The 25276-nt window shown below is 42.1% G+C and overlaps 1 long non-coding RNA gene across 2 annotated transcripts in view; it reads right to left on the minus strand.

The window, feature by feature from the left end:
• Positions 1 to 7474: 7474 nt before the first annotated feature.
• Positions 7475 to 25276, minus strand: part of LOC125454057 (uncharacterized) — a 94375-nt gene continuing 76573 nt past the window's right edge. For both annotated transcript variants that reach the window (XR_007247921.2, XR_007247920.2), the window contains exon 5: positions 7475 to 8696. This is a non-coding gene — a long non-coding RNA (uncharacterized LOC125454057). The remainder of the gene's footprint in view (positions 8697 to 25276) is intronic.

Below are 25276 nucleotides of genomic sequence, written 5' to 3' on the forward strand. Positions count from 1 at the left end.
GTGGGGCTGGATGAACACAGCAGGCCAAGCAGCATCTCAGGAGCACAAAAGCTGACGTTTCGGGCCTAGACCCTTCATCAGAGAGGGGGATGGGGGGAGGGAACTGGAATAAATAGGGAGAGAGGGGGAGGCGGACCGAAGATGGAGAGTAAAGAAGATAGGTGGAGAGGGTGTAGGTGGGGAGGTAGGGAGGGGATAGGTCAGTCCAGGGAAGACGGACAGGTCAAGGAGGTGGGATGAGGTTAGTAGGTAGCTGGGGGTGCGGCTTGGGGTGGGAGGAAGGGATGGGTGAGAGGAAGAACCCCACCATACCCGGCACCTTCCCCTGCAACCGCAGGAAATGCTACACTTGTCCCCACACCTCCTCCCTCACCCCCATCCCAGGCCCCAAGATGACATTCCACATTAAGCAGAGGTTCACCTGCACATCTGCCAATGTGGTATACTGCATCCACTGTACCCGGTGCGGCTTCCTCTACATTGGGGAAACCAAGCGGAGGCTTGGGGACCGCTTTGCAGAACACCTCCGCTCAGTTCGTAACAAACAACTGCACCTCCCAGTCGCAAACCATTTCCACTCCCCCTCCCATTCTCTTGATGACATGTCCATCATGGGCCTCCTGCACTGCCACAATGATGCCACCCGAAGGTTGCAGGAACAGCAACTTATATTCCGCCTGGGAACCCTGCAGCCATATGGTATCAATGTGGACTTCACCAGTTTCTAAATCTCCCCTTCCCCCACTGCATCCCTAAACCAGCCCAGTTCATCCCCTCCCCCCACTGCACCACACAACCAGCCCAGCTCTTCCCCCCCACCCACTGCATCCCAAAACCAGTCCAACTTGTCTCTGCCTCCCTAACCGGTTCTTCCTCTCACCCATCCCTTCCTCCCACCCCAAGCCGCACCCCCAGCTACCTACTAACCTCATCCCACCTCCTTGACCTGTCCGTCTTCCCTGGACTGACCTATCCCCTCCCTACCTCCCCACCTACACCCTCTCCACCTATCTTCTTTACTCTCCATCTTCGGTCCGCCTCCCCCTCTCTCCCTATTTATTCCAGTTCCCTCCCCCCATCCCCCTCTCTGATGAAGGGTCTAGGCCCGAAACGTCAGCTTTTGTGCTCCTGAGATGCTGCTTGGCCTGCTGTGTTCATCCAGCCCCACATTTTATTACTGAAAAAACTCGGCAGGTCTGGCAGCATCTGCAGAGAGGGAACTGAGGAAGGTTCACTCGACCAGAAACATTAACTCTGATTTCCCTCCACAGATGCTGCGAGGCCTGCTGGGCTTTTCCAGCAATTTCTGTTTTTGTTTCAGCTTTGTTCTGGGATATGACTTGCCCCGTAGTAACATTAGCTGGGATCATTACAAACTTCAACAATTTACATAAGTAAAGCCTGAACTCTCTGTTCCTGCACCTCCTGTGAAATTGAACCTTTTTTACTTTAAAAGAGCCTCCCAATGTTCTTCTCACTGAAATGTATCACTTCATGTTCCTTTACATTCAAATTCATCAGCCGTGTGTCAGTTAATTCCACCGTCCTGTCTATAACTTATCAATGCCCTCTTCACGATTCACAACCTTTGCGAAGTTGTGTCATCCACAAATTTTCAAATCATGCCTGGTACCTTCAAATCTACAACACTGATACAGATCAAGAAAATGAAAAATGGCCCTTGGGAAAATTCACTGCACATCCTCCTCCAGACTGGACAACAACTGTTCAACAATATTCCCTGTTTCCTGACACTCAGCCAACTCCATTGTCATTCTTCATTCTTTCACTGTCCCTTTTACTCAATAGGTTTCAGCTTTGATAGCAAGCCCATTACATTGCAATTGCTTTTTGGCAATTCATACATAGTATATCAAACAGATTACCCTCATCAGGTCTCTCGAGTTCCTCATGAAAAGACTCAATCAAATGGATCAAACTGGTTTAACAAATCCATGTTGCCCTTTCTTGGTTAATTCATACTTTATTAAACTACTGTTGATTTTATCCTGGATTACTATTTCTAAAAACTTTCACTCCGGGAAAGTTAAATCGACTGGCCTCTACTTATTTGGTCGCACATTTGTTTTTGAACGGTGTAGCATTTCCAATTCTCCAGTCTGCCTGGCCAACTCCCTATCTAAGGAGGATTGGAAAATTATGGCCGGTATCAGCATAATTTCCATCTTCAATGCCTGCAGATTCTCAGTTGCAGCTTGTCCTGTCTGATGATTTATCAACATTAAGTGCAACAGCCTTTCTATTGTCTTCATTTTACTAACGTTTGGCCTATCCAGCATCTCACCTACATCTTTATTCACTACTACTTTGGCATCAGTTCCTTTCTAATAAAAACAAATGCAAAGTATACACCTAGTACTTTAACTATGCCCTCTGTGTCCTTTTTTGGCCCCTAAACTGTCTTGCCCCTCCAGTCGCTGTCCTTTTGTTATTTATAGAAGGTTTTTTGTTTATCCTCTCCTGTCAGCCTCCAAACTCTTCTCACACTCTATCACTCTGACAATTCCATGTTCTGCATGAATTTTCCCTATTAAGCCTGGTTCTCATTTGCACTATCAGCTTGACATCCATCATGCACATCCTCTTTCTGCTTCACTTACTCTATATCTCAACATTGTCTAGTGATGTCTGACTTAGGCTGCCTCTCCTTTCCCTCCCACATCAGAATGTACCCTGAATTTACTTGAAACAGGCCCTCTTCAGAAACAGCCATTGTTCTGTAACACCACTCCCTGCCAATGCCAGGACAAATTTCTCACCCACTGGAACCAGCCTTCGTCCAGTTGCATTTTGTTTTACTCCAGATGTCCATTCTCGGACCTAATCTAATCCTTTGGACATTGTATCACAGATTCCTAAACACTCCTCTACTAACACAATTCACTTCTTCCATCTCATCCCCCAGAACCAGGTCCAACAATGCCTCCTTCCTTGTTTGACCAGAAACGTACTGTAACACAGTGAAGGGATTCTTCCACCTCTCTGTCCTTTATACAATCGCTATCCCTATTACAATGTTACCCCACATCTTAATGATAGATCAATTATGCTACGAATCTCCTGTCTGATTCCATAGCGCTACAATGAGTTAGGAGAGTCTTTGAGATCAAATGCAATCATCCTCTCATCTCTCTAAGAGAATACATTTATGACCCATACTATCTAGTGAACGTATTAGTAACAGACAGTGTAAAAGGGGTTCTTGACACCTAGTCAATCTACCAGCCAAGTCTGTTCTGCCATTCACAGATAACACAGAACACAGAACAATACAGCGCAGAACAGGCCCTTCGGCCCTCGATGTTGCTCCGACCTATGAACTAATCTAAGCCCCTCCCCCTAAACTATCCCATCATTATCCATATGCTTATCCAAGGGCTTTTTAATTGCCCCTAATGTGGCTGAGTTAACTACATTGGCAGGTAGGGCGTTCCACACCCTTACTATTCTCTGAGTAAAGCACCTGCCTCTGACATCTGTCTTAAATCTATCACCCCTCAATTTGTAGCTATGCCCCCTTGTACAAGCTGAAGCCATCATCCTTGGAAAAAGACTCTCACTGTCCACCCTATCTAATCCTCTGATCATCTTGTACGTCTCTATTAAATCCCCTCTTAGCCTCCTTCTCTCCAATGACAACAGACCCAAGTCCCTCAGCCTTTCTTCATAGGGCCTGCGCTCCAGACCAGGCAACATCCTGGTAAATCTCCTCTGCACCTTTTCCAATGCTTTCACATCCATCCTGAAATATTCAGTTAAATCATGGCTGATCTGTGAGTTAATACCATTTTTCGACATCAGCTCTGCATTCCTTAGAATCATAGAACCCCTCAAGTATGGAAGCAGGCCATTTGGTCCATTCAGTCTACACTGCCCGTCCAAGGAGCATCCCACACTGACCCCCGTCCCCAACTTATCCCTGTATTTCCCATGGCTAACCCACCTAGCCTGCGCATTCCTGAACACTATGAGTAATTTAGCATGGCCAACCCACCAAGCCTGCACATCTTTGGGACATGGGAGTAAACCGGAGCACCCTGAGGAAACCCATGCAGACACAGGAAGAAAGTGCAAACTCCACAAAGACAGTCGCTCTAGAGTGGGATCAAACCCAGGTGCCTGGCACTGTGAGGCAGCAATGCAAACCACTGAGCCATTTAACATGGCCAACCCACCGAGCCTGCACATCTTTGGGGCATGAGAGGAAACCAGAGCACCCCGAGGAAACCCGTGCAGGCATGGGGAGAAAGTGTAATCTCCACACAGACAGTCACCCAAGAGTGGGATTGAACCCTGGTCCCTGGCGCTGTGAAGCAGCAATGCAAACCACTGAGCCATTGGGCCTCTCTATAATATCCTTATCTCACAAAAATGCATCATTCTCCATTCTGAGACTGTCCGTAGATGCTCAGCCTCAACACCATTTTGGGAAGAGAGAGTTCCAGATTTCCATTATACTTTTTGCTTATCTCAATTGACAACAATTGGACTCAGGTATGTGTTAAGTCAAGCATCTGACAACTTGGGTACATAATAACTTATGCACTTGTCAACTTAGACAAGTGTTAACACAACCATTCGTTAGGAATGGGCAATAAACGCTGGCCCAGCCTGTGACACTCACATCCCATGGATGAATACAAGGAAAAACAGCTCTTCTCCTCTCTAGCACTCCAATTCACCCTACAACATGAGTAAAGCTCTCTCACTCTTGTGAGCACTGTAACATTCCTTATTTAGACTCATACACTACAGGCTAATATTTACAGCTCTCTTGTGCAGTACCTAAGACAACTTTGCACTAATGTTTTCATCTCTCCATGCTGACCTCTTCCGCTGATATCGGTGTAACATTATCAGTTGCATTTCTAATCTGTCCCTGCTTGCTCTGGAACTGAAGGGCTTGCTAGACCATTTCAAAGTCCATTTCAGAGAGTTGTGAAGAGGCAGCTACAAAACTATGAGTCTGGATTTCATGTAGATCGGACCAGGTAAGGCTGGCATATTTCTTTCCCTGAAGGACACTACTGAACTGGGTGCGATTTCAAGATAATTGATGGTGGATCTTTATTGAATTCAAAAGCCCCTGTCTGCCTTGGTGTGATTTGAACCCATATTCCTGAAACAGTGGCCTGGAGTTTTGAACTGCTGATCTGGTAACATTACCACTAAGGAATCCATTCCTGAAGTTCTGTAAAGGATTGTCCTGGAGTCTCTAAGCATTGCAAGCTCATCTTAAGCACACCACTGAGAACAACATCACAGAAGCATTAAAAACAATTTTGGGGTTTTTTCTTTTAAAATTCCCTTTAAAGACTTTAGATATTGGAAGACAATTGGGAAAAGAAATAAAGACAACATGTTTTGTTGGATTCAGCAGTTCATGTGATGAGATGCCAAGTTTGTGTCTGATCAGAGTTAGGAACCCTCATTATGCACTAACGTTGTCTCTCTATCCACCTCCTTGGGGGAGAAGTAACTGAACTTTAATGAGTCACTGCTGATCTGAGATTTTTTTAAAATAATGTTCACGATGTTATCCTTTCCAGCTGCATTTCTTAGAACTCTGTAGTCGGGATTCTGTCATCTGTCAAACATACATTCCTCAATAGATAACTCTCCTTAAGAATTCCATGAGACAATTAACTTTGGAGTACTGTATATGGGGCATGTGGTATCCATAGTCCTTATTAGATTACTACACTGTCATTATATGTGGGTGGAGAGCTATCAACGATACCCTCATTTTATCTGCTCCAAGTGGAGCTTAATTGATGTGTCTTGGCTGCCACATGCTGGAAATTCCTAGTAATCGGTTCCCTTCAGACTAGAGTCTGGTTTTCCATGTGGAAAAAAAATCTTTCTGCTTCTGCTTTTTACCTTCTTCAAAGCTGATGCTACAGTTTAATCCAGCAGAGCTTTGTTTATTTGTTCAGCTGATGTTGCTGATGGGCAATGTACTGCTAAGTAATGTTTGTTAATCAAAGGTCCCAGTAAAACAGAGGCACTGAGGGTGATTTTGGGAAGTTTAGGCTCCTCTCATTCCCTGGACTGGCACCATTTCTATTTATTGCTTGGCTCCCACAGCTGTCTGCCCAAACAATGACTATACTCAAAGCTACACTATCAGCCCCTGCTCATAAATCTGTTTCTGACTTTCTGAAATAGTTTTCTCTGACTTCCCTGGAAATGAGTGTTTGTAGATAGGTTGCAGGAAACTGTAAATTAACAAATAAGCAAAACACTGGTAACTAAGGCAACAATGAGTCAATTGCCCAGTGCAATACAGTATGTGAATATTATAGACTTTTAACAAGATTTTTATTCAAAAGCTGTTAGTTATAACAAATATTAAGATATTTGACAATTTTGGATGACATTGAATAAGAGGAAAGAAAAACATTTCATACACATATAGCATCTTTTACAACCTCATAATGTTACAAGGAACTTTGCAACCAATGGAAAAGTTTTAACATTTAATCACAGCTGCTGAAACAAGAGGATCCCCCTCGTTCTCACACACCACCCCACCAACCTCCGGATACAACGCATCATCCTCTGACACTTCCATCATCTACAATCCGACCCCACCACCCAAGACATTTTTCCATCCACACCCTTGTCTACCTTCCGGAGAGACCACTCTCTCCGTGACTCCCTTGTTCGCGCCACACTCCCCTCCAACCCCACCACACCCAGCACCTTCGCCTGCAACTGCAGGAAGTGCTACACTTGCCCCACACCTCCTCCCTCACCCACATCCCAGGCCCCAAGATGACTTTCCATATTAAGCAGAAATTCTCCTGCACATCTACCAATGTGATATACTGTATCCATTGTACCCGGTGTGGCTTCCTCTACATTCGGGAAATCAAGCGGAGGCTTGGGGACCGCTTTGCAGAACACCTCCGCTCGGTTCACAATAAACAACTGCACCTCCCAGTCGCGAACCATTTTAACTCCCCCTCCCATTCTTTAGACAACATGTCCATCATGGGCCTCCTGCAGTGCCACAATGATGCCACCCAAAGGTTGCAGGAACAGCAACTCATATTCCGCTTGGGAACCCTGCAGCCCAATGGTATCAATGTGGACTTCACCAGCTTCAAAATCTCCCCTTCCCCCACCACATCCCAAAACCAGCCCAGTTCGTACCCTCCCCCCACTGCAACACACAACCAGCCCAGCTCATCCCCTCCCCCCACTGCATCCCAAAACCAGCCCAGCCTGTCTCTGCCTCCCTAACCGGTTCTTCCTCTCACCCATCCCTTCCTCCCACCCCAAGCCGCACCCCCATCTACCTACTAACCTCATCCCACCTCCTTGACCTGTCCGTCTTCCCTGGACTGACCTATCCCCTCCCTACCTCCCCACCTATACTCTCCTCTCCACCTATCTTCTTTTCTCTCCATCTTCGGTCTGCCTCCCCCTCTCTCCCTATTTATTCCAGAGCCCTCTCCCCGTCCCTCTCTCTGATGAAGGGTCTAGGCCCGAAACGTCAGCTTTTGTGCTCCTGGGATGCTGCTTGGCCTGCTGTATTCATCCAGCTTCACACTTTATTATCTTGGATTCTCCAGCATCTGCAGTTCCCATTATCTCTGGTGCAAAATACATGCTGGACAGGATTTATCATGGATGCCTGATCCACCACACCTGGTGATGTGAAGTGGCATAATCTTCAACTATTAGATCTGATTGGATTTGATTTATTATTATCACATGTACCTAGGTACAGTAGAAAGTTTTGTTTTACTTGCAGTATGGGCAGATCATGCCATCCAAATTGCATTAGAATAATAGAACAGACCGAGGAGTACGGTGTTACAATTGCAGAGAAGGTGCACAAACAGCAAGATTGACATTAAATTCAAAATTTGAGAACACCATTCAGAAATCTACTAACAGCGGGGAAGAAGTTGTTCTTGAATCTGTTGGTACATCTATTTAAGCTTTTGTTTCTTCTGCCCGAGGGAAGAGGGTGGAAGAGAATATAACTGGAGTGGGATGAGTCTTTGATGGTGTTGGCTGTTTTTCTGAGACAGCGAGAAGTACATGTAGTTCTGCTATAACGTGTTAGTTGCGTTTTTGTGTGACCTCGCACTATAGAAAATCGTACTATAAAAAATCGCTGTAGAAAATCACATCATAGGGAAATCGCGACAGAAAATTGCTACTTGTACAACAGAAAGTTCACATTATCCAAACAGCATCTATTATTTATCACTCACATTACAACTATTTTGTGTTAACGAAACACGTTTTATAGCAGAAATATCTATATAGATAGTCAGTGGACAGAAGGGTGATTTACGTGATGGACTGGGCTGTGTCTGCAAATCTCTGCAGTTTCTTGCAGTTTTGGGGAAAGCAGTTACCATACCAAGCCGCGCTGTACCCAGATAGAATGCTTTCTATTGTGCATCTATAAAAGTGGTAAGAGTCTTTGCGGACATGCTGAATTTCCTTAGCCTCCCGAGGAATTAGAGGCATTGTTCTGCTTTCTTGACCATCACATCAAAACGGATAGACCAGGACAGATTATTGGTGATCGTCACTCCTGGGATCGTCACTCCTCACACACTCGATCATCTCTACCTCACCCCCATTGATGTAGACAGGGGCATGTCCTCCACTTTGCTTCAACCATGATAATGTGCTACTTATGTTAGTTTCTGTAACATGCCAATGAGATGTTGATCATGTAGAACTGAAGAATTTATTTAACACAATACCTGGTAGTTACTTATATACATTATGAGTACAGGCATTTGTGCTTCTGGGCTCAAACTTAACAGTTCAGATGTTTTCTAGCATGCTATTGTGTGTGCTTTCCTAACAAGATGAAACCTTTATAGCATTAGGTCACATGCATGATACAGTGATAATATCATGTGCATGTCCCTTGAAGATATATTTCAATGGAGGGAACAAAGTACTCAGTTGAGCAGCCCAGATTGTAATGAGTGTTGGAGCAGTCTCGAGGGGCCAAATGACTTTTTCCTGCTGTTATGTTCTGTGTTTCTATGTTCCAGATCTGCCCTGAGACATAACACCACAACTGGTGTTTCTCCCACACTCATAATAAAATTCAACACTGCCCTACCCCACCCCACGTCTGCCCAACCTGTTTCCTAATGACAACACTGACTTCATTCATGTAAACAGGGCAACACCTTTATTAAAGGTAGCAGTGATAGGCACTTAACATAAACATGTTAAATGTTCATTCATTTCATCACATGGCTCATTTATTCTTTGGCAATGCAGCAGACCAGAACTGAATGTTCTAGTTTATGCATCTATCAGTTACTTGGATTTATATGATACAGCTTGCTCTTGCTTTTCAACAAATAACCCTCAAATTTGTTGTGCACCCTACAATTTTGCTAGAATGATGGAATACACAGTTTTGCCAGTTTTTCAATTTGCTTTTCAATGACTCAGATGTTAAGTTGTCTGCACTGGCTGAGCTAAGTGTTTGGTTTCTCGGTCAGCCTGTGTAAGTATTCCAGCTTATTAAGAAAACGATCTCTGAGGATGGGAACATAGTTGGCCCAATGCCCCACACATCTGTTTGGATGAGACAGTGAGTGGGTGATCTGCTTCTTCGCCCCTGCAAATGACGTTTGGGAAGTGTCCGCGAGGAACAGCCAAAGATCAGTCCATCATTTGTTTTCCCGCAGTATATTAGAAGCCTGACATCTGCAACTCCTCAAGGTGACCACAACAGAATTTAAGGAACTTCACCCAGGGAACACTGTGGGTGTGAATTTATGTCAAATTTGCCTTTGGACAACACATTAGAGTTAAGCCATGAGACGTTGGAGCAGAAGTAGGCTATTTGGCCCATCAAGTCTGCTCTGCCACTATATGCAATCATCTGATAATGATCTGATAATCGTTAATTCCACTTTCCTGCCTTATCTTCTATAACCCTTGATTTCCTAACAGACTAAAAATCCATCTGAGCCTTGAATACATTTAGTGTCCTAGCCTTCTGTGATGAAGAATTCTACAGATCCAGTAGACTCTGAGAGAAAAATAATTTCTTCTCATTTTTGTCCTAACTGGGCTACCCTTACTGTGAGATGGTGCCCTTGTTACTAAATTCTCACACAAGGGGAAATAACCTCTCGGTATCTAACCTATCAGGTCCCTTAGAATCTTATATCTTTCGAAGGTCATCTCTTATTCCTCTGAACTTCAATGAGAACAGGTCCAATTTCCTCAACCTCTCCTCACAAGACCAGCATTCCACATCTGGGATTCACCTTTGGACATTCTCTGAACTGCCTCCAATGCCAGTACATATACTTCCTTAAATAGGCAAACAGTTTTCTAGATGTGGTCTAAATTGTATATTTTAGCAAATGATCCCGACTTTTAAACTCTACTCCCTTTGAAATAAAGACCAACATCCATTTGCCTTCTCCATTATCTGCTGGATTTGTATGTTAACTTTGAGTTGTTTATTCATGAGAACTCTAAATCCTTCTGTGATAAATGTTAATGCAATCTCTTCCTATTTTAATAATATTCAGATCGTTTTTCCTTCCTGCCAAAGTGCATAACCTCACATTTTCTTACATTATATTCCACCTGTCAAGTTTTTGCCCACTCACTTAATTTGTCTACATTCCTCTGCAGATTCTTTGTGTCATCCTCACTCTATGCCTTTCCATCTATTTTTGTGTCACCTGCAAACTTAATGAAAGTACATTCACTTCCCTTATCAAAGTCACCAACATATATTGTAAATAACTGCTGCCCCAGCACTGATCCCTGTGGTATTCTATTCATTCCAGGTTGTTAACCTGAAAATGCCACTCACTTCATCCCGATATTCTGTCTTCTGTTAATTTGCCAATCCCCAATCCATGCTGATATACCACCCTCAGCACCCTGGGCTTAATGGTTTTAAGTAGTCTAACATGTGGTATCTTATTAAGTACCTTATAGAAATCCCAATATTTTACATCTACTGGTTCTCTTCTATGTACGTTGTTTGCTACCTCTTCAGTGAAGCCTAATGAATTTGTCAGGAATGATTTCCCCTTCTCAAATGCAAGCTGATTCTACTTGATTATATTACATATTTCTAACTGTTTTGCTATTATAGCCTTCAAAATACACATTTAACATTTTCCCAAAGACAGATTTTATGCTAATTGGCCTATTGGTACTTGTTTTTGTTTCTTTCCCTTTTTGAACAACGGTGTTTTGGGCAATTTCCAAACCTTCTTAGACTTTCCTGACTCTAAGGATTCCTAAAAGATTACTATTATTGTAGCTATTTTCTCTAATATCCTAGGGTGCAGCCGTCAAGTCAAGGGGGCACATCCTTTAGCTCCATTTATTTCCCTAGTATTCTTTTCTCTGGTGATAGTTACTGTATGTATTTCTGGTTCCTAATTTGCCTGACTGTTTCGTATATTTTGAATGCTTGTAATGTCTTCTACTGTGAAGACTGATACAAAGTGTTTATTCAACTCCACTGCCATTTCCTGGTCCCCCAATTATATCTTCCCAGCCTCATTCCCTGAGGAGATTATGTTTACATAGAATCCCTACACTGTGGAAACTGGCCCTTCAGCCCAACAAGTCCACAGCGACCCTTGGAGCATCCCATCCAGACCCATCCCCTTGTAACAGACCTAGGCTACATATCCCCGAACACTATGGGCAATTTGTCAAAGCCAATCCACCCGGCCTGCACATCTTTGGATTGTGGGAGGAAACCGGAGTACCTGGAGGGAACCCACACAGACACAAGGAGAATGTGCAAACTCCACACTGACAGTCGCCTGAGGTTAGAATTGAACCCAGATCGCTGGCGCTGTGAGGCAGCAGTGCTAACCACTGAGCCACCATGCAACCCCATTGGAGGCCCTGCTGGGTTTACTTTGGCCTCTTTCTTTTCATATATTTAAAGAAGCTCTTGCTGCCCATTTTAATATTACTTGCAAGTTTACTCTCAAAGTTTATTTTCTCCCCCTTTAATTCATTTGATCATCTTTTGTTGGTTTTAAAACATTCTCCATTGATCTTTGCCATATTGTGTGTGTACTTTTTCTTAATTTGATGCTATCCTTAACTTCTTTGTTTAGATCTGGTTAGTTTATCGTTTTCCTAGAATCCTTCTACCTTGCTGGGATATCTCTTTTTGTGAGTCATTAAGTATTTTCTCAAACATCTGCCATTGATCCTCATCCATCTTTGCTGCTAAATGCCTTTCCCCATCTACACCAGCTAACTCCGTCCTCATTCCTTTGTAATTAGCCCTGATTAACTTTAGAACACAGAACACAGAACAATATAGCGCAGAACAGGCGCTTCAGCCCTCGATGTTGCTCCGACCTGTGAACTAATCTAAGCCCCTCCCCCTAAACTATCCCATCATTATCCATATGCTTATCCAAGGGCTTTTTAATTGCCCCTAATGTGGCTGAGTTAACTACATTGGCAGGTAGGGCGTTCCACGCCCTTACTACTCTCTGAGTAAAGCACCTGCCTCTGACATCTGTCTTAAATCTATCACCCCTCAATTTGTAGCTATGCCCCCTTGTACAAGCTGAAGCCATCATCCTTGGAAAAAGACTCTCACTGTCCACCCTATCTAATCCTCTGATCATCTTGTACGTCTCTATTAAATCCCCTCTTAGCCTCCTTCTCTCCAATGACAACAGACCCAAGTCCCTCAGCCTTTCTTCATAGGGCCTGCGCTCCAGACCAGGCAACATCCTGGTAAATCTCCTCTGCACCTTTTCCAATGCTTTCACATCCATCCTGAAATGGGGCAACCAGAACTGTACGCAATATTCCACGTGAGGCCGCACTAGAGTTTTGTACAGTTGCAGCATGACATCACAGCTCTGGAATTCAATCCCTCTACCAATAAAACCTAACACACCGTAAGCCTTCTTAACAGCACTATCAACCTAGGTGGCAACTTTCAGGGATCTATGTACATGGACACCAAGATCCCTCTGCACACCTATACTACCAAGAATCTTTCCATTGACCCGGTATTCCGCCTTCCTATTATTCCTCCCAAAGTGAATCACCTCACATTTATCTGTATTAAACTCCATTTGCCACCTTTCAGCCCAATTCTGCAGTTTATCCAAGTCTTCCCGCAACCTGCAACATTCTTCCACACTGTCCACCACTCCACCGACTTTAGTGTCATCTGCAAACTTACTAACCCATCCACCAATGCCTGCATCCAAGTCATTTCTAAAAATGACAAACAGCAGTGGTCCCAAAACAGATCCTTGAGATACACCACTAGTAACCAGACTCCAGGCTGAATATTTTCCATCAACCACCACTCGTTGCCTTCTTACAGAAAGCCAGTTTCTAACTCAAACTGCTAAATCTCCCTCAATCCCGTGCCTCTGTATTTTCTCCAGAGCCTACCATGTGAAACCTTATCAAAGGCTTTACCGAAGTCCATGTACATGTCAACTGCCCTACCCTCATCCACATGCTTGGTCGCCTTCTCAAAAAACTCAATGAGGTTTGTGAGACACAACCTTCCCTTGACGAATCCATGCTGACTATCTCCAATCAAATTGTTGCTTGCTAAATGATTATAAATCCTATCTCTTATAATTCTTTCCAAAATTTTTCCTACAACAGACGTAAGGTTCACAGGTCTATAATTACCCGGGTCATCTCTACTGCCCTTCTTGAACAAGGGCACAACATTTGCAATCCTCCAGTCCTCTGGTACTAAACCTGTAGACAATGAGGACTCAAAGATCAAGGCCAAAGGCTCCGCCACCTCCTCCCTAGCTTCCCAGACAATCCTCAGAAAAATCCCATCTGGCCCAGGGGATTTATCTACCTTCACACCTTGTAGAATTGATAACACCTCCTCCTTACTAACCTTAATCCTTTCAATTCCAGTAGCCCGTAACTCAGTCATTTCCTCTACAATATTCTCCTGTTCCTCAGTGAAAATAGATGAGAAATAATCATTTAGCACCTCTCCAATCTCCACAGGGTCCACACACAACTTCCCACTTATTTCTTTGACTGGCCCTATTCCTACCCTAGTCATCCTCTTATTCCTCACATACCTATAGAAAGCTTTAGGGTTCTCCTTTATTCTACCTGCCAATGTCTGCTTATGTCCCCTCCTTGCTCTTCTTAACTGTCTCTTTAAATCCTTCCTAGCTAATCTGTAACTCTCCATCACCTCATCTGAACCATCTCGTCTCTTCGGCACATAAGCCTCCCTCTTCCGCTTAACAAGAGATACAATTTCTTTAGTAAACCACAGTTCTCTTATCTTATCGCTTCCTCCCTGCCTGACGGGGACATATCTATCAAGGACATGCAGTATCTGTTCCTTGAACCAGCTCCACATTTCAATTGTCCCCATCCCCTGCATTTTGCTAACCCATTCTATGCCTCCTAAGTCTTGCCTAATCACATTATAATTGCCCTTCCCCCATCTATAACTCTTGCCCTGTGGCATGTTCCTTTCCCTTTCCATTGCTAAAGTAAACATAACCAAATTATGGTCACTCTCTCCAAAGTGCTCACCTACCACTAAATTAAACACCTGGCCTGGTTCACTACCAAGTACCAGATCCAGTGTGGCCTCCCCTCTTGTCGGCCCTTCAACATACTGAGTAAGGAAACCCTCCTGCACACATTGGACAAAAACTGATCCATCCGACGTACTAGAGTTATAGCATTTCCAGTCAATGTTAGGGAAGTTAAAGTCTCTCATAATGACCACCCTGTTTTAGTACAGTTGTTTCCAACCCAAGTTTCTCACTCCCAAGCTAAACATTAAATGCTACAAAGTTGTGCTCACTATTTCATTGAGAACTTTTACTTTGAGGCTGTTTGTCAATCTGCTTCATTACAGATCACCAGATCCCAAACAGTCTGATCCCTGGTTCAATCCGCAGCAATTGCTCTAAATAAAAGAATCCACATGTGCTCTATAAACCCTTCTTCATGACTACCTTTACTAATTTGATCTTTTCAATCTATTTGAATGTTAAAGTCACCCATGATTAATTTTTCTAACATGTTCTCATTGTCCCCTCATTTATTCTCCATCCTGCTTCTTTATTCACTTGTTATTTCTTCCTCAGCCCATATGGATTCTATATCATCTAATCCAAGATCATTTCTTCCTGTCAAACTTATTCCAAGTTGTACCAACAAAACTAACCCACCAACATTTTAAAATATTACATCGCCCTGAATATTTAGATGCCAGCTATGATCTCCTTGAAACTACATCTTACCCATTAGCCTCTATTTGTCTCATTAATGCACCTATTTTCATAATGAACGTTACAGGTATTTAGTAAACCACCATTAGGTTTTTAACCATTAAACCAACTACCAGAGGGCAATTTAGAATTGAGCACACTGGTGTAGGTCTGGAGTCGTATGTTGGATCAGACTAGGTAAAGATGACAGGTTTCCTTGCTTAAAGGGCATTAGTGAACCAGACAGGGGGTTGTACAACAATCGACAGTCGTTACAAAGTTGTCATTAAAACAGCTTTTAATTCCAGCTTTTTCAGTGAGTTCAAATTTCACCGTCAGCCTGAGTGGGGTTTGAACCCATTTTGCCAGAACATTAGCCAGAGCATCTGGATTTCTGCTCTAGTGACATTATTCTCACAGCTACAAATCCAACCCCTCCACTCCTTCTAATCATTATGATTTTCTGCACAAAATAATTTTAATCATCACTGTTTTCCACATTAAAACAATGGCTACACACCAAAAGTACATTTAGACTATAAATCATGCTGGAAAGCCCTGAGTTTGTGAAAGGTTGTATGTAAATGTTGTTGTTTTTAAATAATATTAATTGTTCTGTTGTAAAATGCTTGCAATCATTTGAATCTCTGAGGATTAACTCAAAGTAACTCATGTTAATCCAATGGTGTTTCAACATCTTAATTTAATCTCCGCTCTTTAGTCTTCCTTGCCCTGAGCAGAAACTGCAGAAAGAGGGACATGGCATTAAAAATTTTACACAAAACAAGCTCCTACAATCAGCAACATCCAAGATTATGTTCTAAGTAGGAATGTTTAAAATACACCAAGGCAGTGGATAGATTTGCCCACAAGAGTCCCAAAATTGCCTGGGTAAACTCAATTGTGGGTGTGACTGATCAGAAATAAATTGCTCCACATTTTCTGAAGAATGGTCTAAGCCCGATACATCAGCTTTCCTGCTCCTCTGATGCTGTTTGGCCTGCTGTGTTCATCCAGCTCTACACCTTGTTATCTCTTTATCATAAATTGCTCTACCACCACTTCACCACCCTGTCCAAAACCTCCGGGAGGGACGGAATCTATGAGGAATTGCTCATCGAATCACGCGCTGGTTCTCTCTCATGCTTGCTGCTGCTATGTTCACCCTGAGCCTATCAGCATCAAACGTGGGAAAGAAGCAGCCAGCCAATGGAAACGCATTGAGGAGGTGCGTGGCAGTGGTAAGCAAGGTTGTTGAGGCTGGAGGAATCGGGGCAAAGCAAGTGCAAACTCTGGGGGCAGAAGGTGGACAGAAGCAAGACTGGCACCTAGGAGCAACGTTTCAGATGGCATATTACAGATCAGAACAACTCGCCGATAGGTGTGTTTTTCGTTCATGTTACTTCTGCTCTTTTCCCAATTGTTTTTGCAATGCTTTGCCTGGTCACCAATCATTCTGCCATTAGAAACGGCTGCTGCCTATTTACCCTACAAAAACCCGTTATGTTTTCGAATACCTCTAGCAAATTCTGCATTAACTTTCTGTGTGCTAAGGAGAACAACTGCAATTTCTCTAATCCCTGGAGTCCACATAACTGAAGTTGCACATTCCAAGCACCATGACAGTAATCAATAGGCCTTGACATTGTTTGTAAAGCGTAGTGCCCAGAACTGGACATAGTACTTCAGCAGGGACCTAACCAGTATTTTATAAAGTTTTGGAAAAGCTTTCCTGTCTTTCCTGTCTTAATAATGAAGAGCACATCTACATTTTAATTGTTTCAACTTTCCCTGACATCCTTAAAGATTTGTGTACACAAACCTTCATGTTTCTCTGTTCCTGCATCCTATTGTGCTATCATACCTGTAATGTATATTGCCTCACCACAGTAAGCATACAAAAATGTATCACATCACATTTCTACATGTTCAAATTTCATTAGCGATGTGTATTTCCAAAATAGCTCCACAGAGGCCGATACCCCTTCACCTTATATTTACATGTGGAGAGTCATTGACACTGATCCAGCTCCCTTAGAGTGAACAGAATCGCTGACACTCCTGTTCTTATCTGTCAGCCAGGGGTCCCTGATTGGATTGCATTAACAGCCCCAATCAGGGAACTCATTCTATGAGGTCCACCCGGCTGATCTCTCTTATAATCATTACAATATCTACTCCACTTTATTCTCTTTATTCCTTGGAATTTTTTTTCACTGTTTACAACATTTCAGAATTTCATGTCATCTGCAAGCATTGACATTCCGTCCAGTACCTCCTCGGCATTACTATACATTAAAAATAGCACCATTCCTGACAACAACTGCCTCTAAACTTCTCCTCAAGATGCAGATTAGAAAGGAATAAAGTTTCCAGTACTTTGGATGGCCAGTGCTCAACTGTTTTGTTCGTTTTCTTGCTTTTCATAGACCTACCTCTGTCTTTCTGATCAATGAGATTTGCAGAGGATACCTCTTTATTTGTCCAAAAACAAACTGTCCTCCCATTTTTTAAGCTCCAGAGAATTTTCTTATGGTGAGCCAAGAGATCCTCAAATGTTAGGTACTTACTAAATATGGGAGCGCTAATAACCCTACAGTGAGAGGCATGGAGTTCTTTCATACACGAAACTTTCTTCTGTAACACAACCCATTTTGGGTAGTCCAAATGCCAGTATTTCCTACATGCAGATTTCATAAACCATAGTTATCTGAGATAGACTGGCCATTTTTTAAGACCAGAAGTTTTTCAGATTGTGAAGCAAGTCTGATGTAGCACTATATTAGCACCAGTTATCATCCTATAGAGCACTAGCAAATATCTTGTTAAAATTATCGCATCTATATGCTAAATTTTTTTTAAAATTCATTCACAGGATGAGTGTGTCACTGACTGGGCAGCAAATATTGTTCATCCCTAACTGCCCACAGGGCAGTTAAGAATTAACCACATTGCTGTAGGTCTGGAGTCACATGTAGGCCATACCAGGTAAGGATGGCAGCTTCCTTTCCTAAAGGACATTAGTGAACCAGATGGGTTTTTCTGACAATCAACACGATTGTCACTAGATTCTTAATTACAGATATTTATTGAATTCAAATTCCAGGTCCCCAGAACGTTATCTGGGTCTCTGGATTAACAGTCCAGTGATAGTACCATGAAGCCATTGCCTCCCAGGGCAGTTGTGGTGGGGGCCACAACAGTGGAAATTCACATAATTTTTATTTATTTGACTTACTTTTTACTGACTGATTTTACGGTTAGACCTTATTCTCCATCTGATCATTGGAGACCAAGTTAAATGAATAATCACATGCAGGCAAAGCTAGAGATGTGAAGTGTCAGCTGTGGCTTTGGAAATAACACTTTTGACACTTTGTTAGAATTTGGGAAGGTTAAATCTCACTCTAGGTGCTGTCACTTCAATATAATACTGGGAGAATGCCTTTTGGCAAATCATTTGCCCTCTGTTGTGGTTGGGGTGATTTCCCACTCTATGATGTTGAAGATCTTTCAGCGTCTTATTGAATATTTATCACTAAATAAATTATCTGGTCACTGTTTCAATGTTGTATAGAGCTTCATTGTACCCAAATCGATGGCCTTGTTTTCCACAGTGCGACAGTGACTACACTTCAGAAGCACTACATTGGCTGTAAAGTGTTTAGGGATGTCCCTGATGCTGAGGAATATGCTATGGAAAGACAACTTTGTCTTTTTTCTGGGATGATAGGTTTATTGTCCATTATGGTCTCATTATCAGAATATAGGTTGTATTTGAATGTACATTTTATGGAGAAAATCACTGAAGAACAGAGTTGTAATGACCTTAGAAAAAATAGTGAATTATAAATAATTTATAAACGACTTTTTTTAAACTAAGTCAGCCAGCACTTAAAACAATTCCATACACCTTTTTTTTAATATCTGCATGATGGAGAAGATTGAAATCTAGCATTTCTGTCATTGCTAGATAGATTTTTAAAGTATTGCAGTAGATTTTATATGCAGGAACCTCCACACCTGATAGTCATACCTAATGGTGGTAGCTATCTCAAATGGCTATTCTGCTTATTGTAATCAATGTATCCCCTCACTAGACCATTCAAAATGAAATGATCTTGAATTGAGGGCTTTCAGTGAGCTGACAGAGAAAATCTGCTTCCCTTGGCAAGAGGCCAGTAAACAGAGGACATGGATGCAAAATAATTGACAAAAAGTTCAGGGTCGTATGAGAAATTATTTTATGCAGTGAGTGTTGGTGAAATAAGACTTGTTTTGTTGAAGTTTTTATCTTAAACTCATCAGAACAATTTACAAGATAAACAATTCAAGGGGGGGAACAGCAGGACAGAAAAGTGCTGGTCTGTTGGTAATTGGACTCTGATTCATAGAGAGGTGTTGAGATGGAGAATCTGATGATTGACAGATAACTGTCAGGCTTTGTTCAAATTTTAAAACAGGCATATGTATGTAATGAATCCATGAATGAATGTCACCTACTCTGTTGGTATGAAAAAGTGAAGAGTATGTACATATTCTTTCTGTTTGCAAAGAATAAAGCCCAGTGAATTAATATATGTAAGTTTCCAAAATATGCAAGCTCACTTAGGGGAAGGTGTAGGATACAGTAATGTCACTGCACTAGCAATTCAGAATCTTATGTTAATTCTCTGGGACATCGGTTCAAATTCCACAAATTCCATAGTAGAATGTGAAATTTTGAATTAAATAAATATAAGGAATTAAAAAGCTTACTGAATGGCAAATAGGTAACTATTATCGATTGCTGTAAAATCCCAACTGGTTCACTAAAATTCTTTTGGGAACCTGCCAACCTTTCCTGGATGTGACCTCAGCCCCGTAGCAGTTGACTCTTAATTGCCCTCTGGCAAATATTGTGCAACTGCAAAATCATATCTAAAGTTGAACATTGTGTTGCAAATTTTGCCAGCAGGGTCTGATTGGGTACAATTAGTACAATGCTTGTTGCAAACAGCTGAAGGGATATGCTCAGGAATAAAAACAGAAGTGGCTGGAAAAGCTCAACAGGTCTGACAGGATCTGTGAAGAAAATATTACAGGTAAAATTTTCGGTTTTGTGACCCTTCCTCAGAACGGGATCCGCTGTTTGATATAATTTGCTAATCTTTGTCATACTGCCTGCATATCTGGCATCATACTGGCATGAATTTTGTATACCATATTACTCATTTGTGCAATAGGCAGAACATCTTTTTGAGCTGATAATAGTATCCTTTTTATGGTGCAAAACATTTGTGTTGCTAGTACATAGTGACGTTGTAAAAAGCCAAAATTAAATCAAAGCGATCCTGCAAAGTAATAGCTGCCCTGATCAGATCGATTCTCGTTGTATGTTACACAAAAACATGAACAAGCCTAAGACAAACACTTTAGTCTTAAAAAATGAATGGCCTATCTCAGGTAACCCTGGAAGGGTAAGGTAGCTCAGATGTTTGAGTAACATGTGAAGCTTTCACACTATTACTATGCATTAACAGACAAAATCCTGTTCTTTGCAGACAGTAAGAACATGTACATTTGAATTGCTTTCTTAAACTTAACAAGTCATTTAGCTCAGGGCAATGGACTGACTTAGAGTGAATCTGCCTGGTTTAAAACTTAAACAAAGTCTGGTTGTTAACTGTCAATCATCATTAAGTGATCTATTCTCTACAGCAATGTCTCTACTAGTCAGATTCCACTTCCCAACCATTCAGCATTTTCCTCTTATGCAATATAAATGTTGATTTTCTTCTTGAATTGGTATTCTTGCAAATTGTCCTGATGAATACAAAAGTAAAGCTTCAACAAAATGTCTTTTCTCAGCTATACTCAAGTTCTGTTTTACCAAACAACCACTTGTGCACTGAGTTGTTATAATCTGAAATAAGCTACCTCAAAGAGTGGTGGAAACATATTCAAATATAATTTCTAAATGGGCATTGGATATATATAGAAAAGGGAGAAATTTACAATGATGCGGGGTTAAAAAGGTGATTAATTAGGGAATGCTCTTCTTTTTGATAGTGTCTGTAGTCTTTGGCATGTACGGCCCTTGTACACATCAGCACTGAAATTCAAATACCACTTTACTCAAAAGAGTGTGATAAGCAGAATGTGGCTAGACAGCAGCATCCTATTAATGACAAAAACCATTTCTTTTGCTGCAGCACTATTCCTTGATGGGGTACTAAGTGCCTTCTTTGCTATGTGATCCTTCCATTTTTCTTTATCCATTCATGGGGCATGAGCATCGCTGGCTGGTTAGCACTTATTGCCTATCTCAGTGTGTTCATGGAAAAGTGGTGACAAGTTGCCACCTTGAACCATTGTAGGTCCATCTAGTGAAAGAACGCTGTTTTGGAGGGTATTCTAGGGCTTTGGCCAGTGCTATTAAAGGAGCAGCAATATAGTTCCAAACAACAATGCTGGGTGGTTTGGGGGAAAAAGTACTGGCAGAGGAACGCCCAGCTGTCTGTTGCTCTTGTCCTTCCATGTGGCACAACTTACAGGTTTCTGGGGTGTTATCTAAAGAGCCTTGCTCAGTTGCTGCAATGCATCTTGTTGATGTTACTATTGCAGTCTGTTTCATTGATGGTACTTCATCACTGTTAATGTGAGTTGTTGGTGGAAGCAGTGAATGTTTGAAGGTGCTAAATGGTGTTCCATTCAAGCTGCCTGGATGGTGCCAAGATTTTTGAGTATTGTTGGAGCTACACCCATCCCACACTCCTACCTTGTCAATAGTTGACAAGCTTTGGGGAATCAGGAAGATGATTTGCAGCATTCCCTGTGTCTGACCTGCTCTTGTAGGCACAGTATTAGGATGGCTGATCCAGTTCAATTTCTGGCCAATGGTAATGTCCAGGATATTCACAGTAGGGGAATTCTGCCTCTGAATGTTAAGGGCGATGATTGGATTCTGTTTTATTGAAGATGGTCATTGCTTGGTATCTGTGGCCTGAATGTTACTTGCCATTAATCAACACAAACATGATCATTGTCCCAGTCTTGTTGCATGTGGACACAGCTTGCTCAGCATCTGAAGAGTTATGAATGGTGCTGAACATTGTACAATCATCAGCACGTATCCCCACCTCCGATCTGATGACGGAGGGATGTTCGTTTCCAAAGCAATTGAAAATGTTTCGACCTAGAGCACTGACATGAGGAAATCAAAAATGATTTCCTGTGGCAGTGGTAATTGGCCATAACTATCTTCCTCTGCACCAGTTTGAAGCCAATTAGTGAATAGTTTCTCTCCGATTCCCATTGATTCCAGTTTTGCTTCTTAACGTGACACTCAATTGAAAACTGCCTAGATGTCAGGCTAACACACACATCTTGAATTCAGCTCCTTTGCTTCAGTTTGAACCAAGGCTGTAATGAGATCAGGAGCTGAGTAGGCCTTGCAAAAATCAAACTGGGCATCACTGAGCAGATTATTGTTGAGCAAGTCCTGCTTAATAGCACTGAAAATGACACATTCAATTAATTTCTTATACATTTTTTAAGTTGTTAACAGGATGGCATGGTGGTTTAGTGGTTAGCCCTGCTGCCTCACTGCGCCTGGCACCCAGGTTCGATTCCACCCTTGGACAATTGTGTGGAATTTGCACATTCTCCCCATGTCTGCGTGAGTTTCCTCCGGGTGCTCCAGTTTCCTCCTACAGTCCAAAGATGTGCAGGCTAGGTGGATTGGCCATGCTAAATTGCCTGTAGTATTTCAGGGATATGTAGATTGGGTGGGATGCTTTGAGGGTTGGTGTGGACTTGTTGGGCTGAACGGTCTGTTTCTGCACTGCAGGCATTCTATGATCTACGTTTCAATGAATTCAGTGCAGAGTGATAGTTAGCCAGGATTGATTTGTCCTGCTTTTTGTAGACAAGCCATAACGGGACAATTTTCCACATTGTTGCGAAGGCGCCAGTATTGTGGCTATACTGGAATAAGTTATCAAGGGGCATGGGTAGTTCCAGAACACGGGTCTTCAGTGCTATTACCAGAATGTTGTCAGGGCACATAGAGTTTGCAGTATCCAGTCCCATTAGCCATTTTTGATATCCTGTGGAGTGAATCAAATTGGCTGATTTGGCATCCATCATCCTGGGGATCTCAACTGGAGGCTAAAATCAATTGGTCAGTAGTGATGTTACTGAGACACTCTTGGTGACGATCTTTAAGTCCCCATCCAGAGTACGTTCTATGCACCCACCACACTGAGAGCACCGTCCAAGTGCTGATTTGAACACCAAATCAGAATGTCATTTACTACTTTCTGCACAATTTGTTCTTCATGTCCAACAGAGACCTGTCTCCAACAGCTCATCCAAGCAGTCATTAATTTGCCACGATTTCATGAATGGTAATCTTCTTTTAAAATCTTATGTGTGAAGATTAACCACACATCGTAACAAAAACTCCAAGCCAAACAATTTACACTTTGGGTCCATGAATTGTGTCATGGGACAGAACAGAGCAACTTTAACCTCACTATCAGATTGGGAAACTGGTGGGATTGGGCGGAGCAGACGTTTATCAAGCCTTGGCTGATATTATTCTCAACTGGTGTGAATAGAGATCACTATTGGGCAGTTTCCTGAGGGTGGGTTAGGTTAAACCTGTTTCCAGTGTATTTGCTTTCAAAGCAAAGCAAATCTGTACAATTTACATTTTCTTCAACTGTCCAGGTTTTCCTGGAATTGATTTGATTTCTGAAAGGGGGCAACATTGAAGAAGTAGCATCTCTGATCGGCAGTGGTAAGCAATTGGACAGCAAAATTAATCAAAAGTACCACAGGTTTATTTTTAAACACATAAAGAGTTGAATTACATTTTTCCTGCAAAAACAACCAACAGTTGCTCCTTCTGATCGAAACTGGCCCACACCACTAATTCCTAACCCTCGTAGATTCAAACACTCAGTTCAAGGACATTTACTGCTGAAACACAGTGAGGTGCAATATTAAAAAATGAAATGTAATTTGAAGCCAAAGATAAAGAAGATTTCAGCAAATTCATAAAAGATCTCAAAGAACATATATGTTTTAAATCACCAGTGAACAAAATATATATTATACTTTCAATGTTCTGAGCTGTAGTCCTCTATTTTCTAGTGTTTGTTTTGGCACATCAATATCTACACCACTGCCAACTGAAATACAATGACTTCTCATGAAGTCTGAGTATTTTCAATGGCATGTGAAGTTGGCTTTGGATTGACCGAGACAATAATCTTTTCCAGTACATTCAAGTCTCCCTCAAGAATTTTGTCTCCAGCTTCTGTTCTAAATGTTACACTTTTGTACAGCTCTCAGTCATGGAAGCAGTAGCACTCAATGCTTCTGAATGACTAATGGGGAAAAATGAATGAGAGTTTTTCTGCTTCTGTCCTAAAGCTGCTAGTCTCTGTGGTTCAAGATACAATTGATGAAAAATGATCATATTAATAAAATTCACTTGATTTACCAAACAAAGGCTGAATTTTCACAATGGAGGTAGGAAATGAAAGCCTGATTTCTTTTCTGGTCAGAACCCATCTCTGGAGGGAATTTAATTAAAGCTCAAATTTGCCCAAATGATCCTTCAATCCATTTAGGTTTCCTGTACATTTAGAATCATGGATGGAGTAGGATAGCAATTGGTACAGCTGAATGGCTTGCCAGGCCATTTCAGAAGGCAATTAAGAGTCAACCACATTGATATGGGTCTCGAGTCAAACATAGGCCAGGCTGGGTGAGGATGGCAGAGTTCTTCCCTGAAGGACATTAGAGAACCAGACTGGTTTTTCCAACAATCTGCAATGGTTTCAGATTAATCAAATGCTGGAGCCATGGTGAGAAGATCTGAGATCAGCCTGAGGTCTGCAGGAGGAAGAGTGGAAGCATTTCCTGTTTGTGAATATCAGGGCCCAATTGCTGGGTGACTTATCTGGTGCAAGTGATCAGACCCTGTACCCAGGAGAGTCCAATGAAAGCGGTGGAACCCA

This window comes from Stegostoma tigrinum, chromosome 7 (genome assembly GCF_030684315.1).
Source record: "Stegostoma tigrinum isolate sSteTig4 chromosome 7, sSteTig4.hap1, whole genome shotgun sequence".
Lineage (NCBI taxonomy): Eukaryota > Metazoa > Chordata > Chondrichthyes > Orectolobiformes > Stegostomatidae > Stegostoma > Stegostoma tigrinum.